The following is a 6,101-nucleotide window of genomic DNA, read 5'->3' on the forward strand; positions in this document are numbered from 1 at the left end:
TACTTCATCATAGTCTTTAGCTCCTTTCCAATAGCTGTACCTAGCAATCTGGGACTTCGGCAATACAAACAAAACTAACTCACTTCTGAGTGGTTGATTCAGAGATTTAAAAAAAAATCAAGCACAAAAGTGCTTAGAAAGCAACTTAATCGAATCAGATAATAAATTACTACCTGAATATGAATTAGAAGCAGGAGTAGGCCATTCGAGCTTGCTCTGTCATTCAATAAGATCATGGCTGATCTGAATGTAACCTCAACCCCACATTCTTGCCTACCTCTTATAATCTTTCACACCACCCCCCCCCCTTGTTAGTCAAGAATCTATCTAGCTTTGCCTTAAAAATATTCAAAGACACTGCTTCCACCACCTTTTGAGGAAGAGAGTTCCAAAGACACTTATCCCTCTGAGAAAAAAAAATTCTCCTCTGTCTTAAATGAGTGGCCCCTTATTTTTAAACAGTGACCCCTAGTTCTAGATTCTCCCACAAGAGGAAGCTCTCTCTGCACATCCACCCCGTCAAGACCCCTCAGGATCTTAAAGGTTTCAATTAAATCACCTTACTCTTCTAAATTCCAGTGGATAATAAAGCAGATTTGATAAATAAATTCCCTGCCATGTTCCAAGAACCAGAAAGTACATTTCACACTGTGAAGACCAACTAAAGACTTTACATTCAGCCCAAATATAGTTACTCCCAAGTGATCAAGGTGCTGCTTCAGTGTATTCTATACCAAATGGTATCTACCTGCACTTGTTGTACTCCTTCGTAAAATTCTTCCCTTAAATGAACCATATACCACCAAATTACTGGCTACCTATCCTCAATCTTTGCACCTTTTCCTGAAATCATTGTCTTCCTGGAGATGTTCCAGGAAGTGATTTCTGGGACATTGCCCAGGTAGTCATTCTTCATATTTGAGCCTAGACATTTGAGTGTCAGCAGGCTGTTTGAGTGAAGGTCATTACTGTGGTCTAATGATTTCACACGCAGGCCAGGAGAGGCAGTGGGAGCTAATTGTAGCAACACTTCCAAAAGAGTTGGGTAAATACCTGTAGAAACATTTGATGAGATAGTGGAACATGATATTTCATGCACACTGGTAACAAAGAGAATTGCAGTGTTCTTTTTTAGTCCCGCGTGTTCCTAAGTAATCCAGTTTGTCCTTGCCTGAGATCCATGCAAATGTTCTTTCCAGCAGAAGTCATTGGATAGGGATGGTAATTGGGCTGAATTTACTTTCTCCTTACTTGCTGAAGCATTATGATTATTCTTGATCCCTTCTGCTGTTTTGGCTGAGGTCATATTTTAAGACAACAAATGTAAATTGAGCCTGGGATCTCCCCTAGTCTATTTGGTTCAGTATTACATTACAGGCTATATTTACACACCAAGCCATCAAAGGAGTTGGCACTGATTCTCTTCTGGCACTGTGAGCCATTGATCTTTTGTTTCTCTTAAATGTTTTGAAATTATGACTTTTTCATTTGTTTGTTCTGTTTTCATTCACTTTCTGTTTCTATGTTTTGTGCTTTTAAACTTATTTTCTAATTTTTCATTCAAAGATGATGTTCTCTAACACTTGTGAATTATTGTGATGCGATGGTGGCGCTAGGGAAGAAAATTAAGTTTCACCAGGTGGAAGTGAAAGTGGGCTGACTGACCCTTGTACTGGTCACTGAGACACAAACTTTGGAGTAGTTCAAAGATGACCTAGTATCAGAGGACTGAGGAAAAACCAGGTAAACTAAACAGAGCAGTTGACAGTTGAACCTTAGCGTTGTATAAATTAGTGTACCATGGGGTTGCCAACCCTCTAGGATTGGCCTGGAGTCTCCAGGAATTGAAGACCAATCTCAAGGATACTGCTTTGTGCAAACCTGGAGAAAAATCAAATGGACATTAAAAATGATTGATTTTGTTTTTATTATTTTCTTTGAACATTTCTCTTTACCATATATAAAAAATATTGAAAATGGGAAAAAAAGGCTGGCTGACAATCAAGTATCATCCAATTGGATGATGAGTCTTGCTTTCCAATTGGCATAGGGCAGTGTGTTACGAGGATGGATATGTCGGCCAACAAATGACTGGAGCATGGGAGCAAGTCGTGTTGAAACCTCCAGAAATACATTTAATTGCAGTTGGTAATCCTATATGTGGACAATACATCCGGAATGCTATTTCAAATTAAATTTAGGATTGCAATCAACAAGTTCTTCATGCAACGGATAATCAACTGGGTGAATGGAATTTAGGGCAACAGTACAAATTAGAACTCCTGGAATCGGTTAGATTAATTGAATGCTGTGCTTAGAGGGGAAGTGTAACTTTTTGGTCAATTGGCGAGCAAGGATAGGACAAATAGGGCCATAACTTCCAGCGTTGGAATGAGGTGGGCTGATAGAAATAAATACATCCTTACCTGCCTTGGAAATTCCAATCCCGGGAGCTGCTTGGGGCCTGCATTGAAGGACTCCTTGCAGGCCTCAGTGCAACTCCAGTGAAGCCACAACCCCTAATGGTGCAAACGGACCTAGGAATGCACGTGAGAGCAGACCCAGACAGTACACATTTTTAAACAGGAAAGTTGAAGTACTAAGGAATCACCACAATTATAAAGGTATTAAATAGCTTTTTAAAAATTATATTTTTGTTATTTTTAAACATTTAATGCCATTATTGATTAATACTAAGCATATTTTTTGTATTTCAATGATTGAATATAATTGTTAGTCAATATTTATAAGTGGACTTTTTTCTTGATTTAAATCTGTAATGTAATTAAATAGCTTTAGTATAGTGTGCTGAAAAGTACTCCTATTTTTTTTTAATTCATTCACGGGAGGTGGGCTTCGCTGGCTGGGCCAGCACTTATTGCCCTTCCCTAGTTGCCCATGAGAAGGTGCTGGTTCACATGTAGAAGATGGTAATGCAGCAGAATGTGTTAAAGAAGAGAAGTCAGAACTTCGCAGATGGGGGATTGAATATTCTGTTGAACAAAGTGGAAAAAAGGTGCGTGTACATTCTAGGGCAAGGAAAGTCAAAGCCAACATGAAAACTTCAGACCACTGTTTGGAAACAGTTTGCAGCAGTTCTGAATGCAAACATTATTGTGCCTAGGACAGTGGATCAGTGCCATTAGAAACTGAATGATTTAAAGCATTCTGCCGGGGTATGTATAATAATTTCTGAAATTTAAAATCTTAGTTTGAGAGTTTAAATATTAAGGTCAGAGATGTTGTTGGGTATGCCAAATTTCATAGATGTCAAAAAGTGCCATTACTTGGAGATGGCTCAGAATTATTTCAGTAAATCTTGTTTAGACAATACAAAAAGCTTCAGTGCTAACTTTGAGGGGGCGTAAACTGCATTTGCCTTGGAGCTGGCTCTGATTGAGTTTAAGCAAATATATTAATTAGGCAATACAGAGAATTACGGTGCTAAGTTTGATCTGAGGTGTTGTAAAATGCAGTTACCTTAGAGATGGCTCTGACTTTGTCATAACTGTTATCATGGAACAAAAGGTCCCCCAGGGTACAAGCGTTCAGCTGTCTCCATAAGTCGTAAAATGTGTCACAGGACAGGGCAGCCAGATTTTTTAAAATTTAATTTCTTTCTCTAGACAAAGCTGGCTCATTAACTGGATGGGGTGGGGGGTGCTGCCGTACATTAAGGATCCAACAGAACTGGAGGAGCTCGTATGGAGGCTGATGGGTCTCTCCAGCCCCATGATAAACAGTGGTGTATCAGATGTGGGGATCAGTGAAGGTGATGTAAAAAAAAAAGAGCGGTCACACCACCAAGATGACAGTAAGTTTGTAACAAAAGTTAAATTCTTTTACTCTCGCAGATGGCACAGTCACATCAGATGCCAGTGTAGGCGAGTTTGCTGCAGCAGAAGAGATACCTGAAAGGAGTCAGGATGTAATGGAGGTGAGTACATCGCCCCAATGCAACATTGTAACTGCAGCGGAGGAGGGAGAGGCCTGTCAGAGAATCCTGACTCTGAAAGTGGTGCTGAGGAAAATCCTGTGGTGACGTTAAATTTCATGTTGCTTGAGGAGGGGAAGGGGGGAGGGCTGTGACGATATGGCTGCTGTGTCAGGCGGTGAGGAGGCTGCAGCATTGGCAGCAGAAGCTCCCCAACCTCCACGACCACACAGGCAATCTGCAGCCCATGCAGCTGGTGATGAAGATGCTGAGTTGACCCATGACCGCTTGTATCAGGACCTGTCACGGAGGGGTGAAAGTTGTGAGGCCATTCACAGCTACAATTCCAAGCCTTAATTGATCTAAAGACCGAGGTTAGCCTGCATCTACAAAGGGTAATTGAGGTCCATATTCAGCAGGTGCAAGCTTTTCAGGAGCACATGCAGATTTCCCAGGACCACAATGAGCTTATGAGACAGCATAATGTGTATCTTCATGAGATCCTCGCTAAAATGGTAGCGCTTGCAGCTGCACTTTCTAACCAGCAGCCACCCAGTTCAGAGAAATCAGCTGCTGGGCATGCATCTGGGACACAGGAGGTTACATCATGGGGACGGGGGCAACGTGGAAGGCATTAGGGTCCCTCCCCTCTCCCTCTAACACTGCCTCCTCCAACTCATACACCCCTCTTTTTAATGATGGATATTTTGTTTGTATTTTCATTGCTTTGTGTTCCTTATTTATTGTGCTTTTGACCACTGACTTGATTGCAGACTGTTTTCTTACATTTAACTTATTTTTGGTTATTGTTATTTATTAGTATATTAACGCCTTTATTTAAAAATACTTTCACTTCAGGTTTGTTGTTTATTTGAGTCATGTTATTCAGTTATAGTTACCTTCTGTTTAAGTCTTCAGTATTTTTGATGATGTGATAAAACAGCCCTGGGTGGCACACTTTAGGAAGGATGTGAACATATTGGAGAGAGTGCAGAAGAGGTTTACAAAAATTTTTCCAGGGATGAGAAACTTCAGTTATGAAGACAGATTGGAGAGGTTGGGACTGTTTTCCTTGGAATGGAGAAGCTAAGAGGAGATTTGGTAGAGGTGTTCAAGATCATGAGGGGGCTGGACAGAATAGATAGGGAGAAACTGTTCCTGCTTGAATGAGGATTGAGAACGAGAGGGCACAGATTTGAAGTGATTTGCAAAAGAAACAAATGTGATGTGAGAAAAAACTTTTTCACACAGCAAGTGATTCCTTTCTGGAATGCACGGCCGGGAAGTACAGTGGAGGCAGGTTCAATCAAGGCATTCAAGAGGGCATTAGATTGTTTCTAATCAAATAATCATGTGCAGGGTTATGGGAAAAAGGCAGGAGAATGGCACTGAGTCATAATACTTATTTGGAGAGCCAGTGCAGATACAATGGGCCAAATGGCTGCCTCACCGTAACGATTCTGTGATTTGAAGTAGTCTGTGAAGTTTTATGGAAAACTCTTATTCTCAAAAATAATGTAAGAGATACAAAATCTTTAAATATTTGACAACACAGTAACCTTTACTTGAAGCAGCTGCACTTTGAAATTTTGAATAATAACTACCTCAAGTTTTTCACATTTTTTGAACTAAAATAATGCAATTTTTTAAACTTTACCGCAACAGTTGTCTTGTCTTATTTTGAAAGGAGGGAGTGAGGAAGGGATGGGCACATCATGAATTTTCAAAACTCAATGTCCAAAGGCAGCAATGACCAAGTGATCTCTAGATGCCCTGGAGGTAACTGGAGCCTCAGCCTCCTCACGTGCTCCAGGAGACATGTCTGTCCACATCACACTCTTCCAGCTCTTCCATTTCTGGTGCTAAATCATTTTCAAGGTGAATGTTCAGTCCTTGCTAGAGGGCAAAGTTGTGCAATGCATAACACACTGCTACGATCTTCGAGACTATCACAGATGCATACTGTAAAGTGCCCTCTGACCTCTCCAGGCAACAGAAGTTCTATTGTCCTCTCCACAGCCGATGCATTGCTGCATGTACATGGTTGTACCGCTCCTGTGCTTCATTTGTGGTCCTCCGAGATAGTGTCTTGAGCCACTTTCTCAGTGGGTATCCCTTTTCACCCAGTAGCCACCCTGTAATTCTTGGTGATGGTGCAACATTGAGT

The sequence above is a fragment of the Carcharodon carcharias genome, chromosome 12, assembly GCF_017639515.1.
Source record: "Carcharodon carcharias isolate sCarCar2 chromosome 12, sCarCar2.pri, whole genome shotgun sequence".
NCBI lineage: Eukaryota > Metazoa > Chordata > Chondrichthyes > Lamniformes > Lamnidae > Carcharodon > Carcharodon carcharias.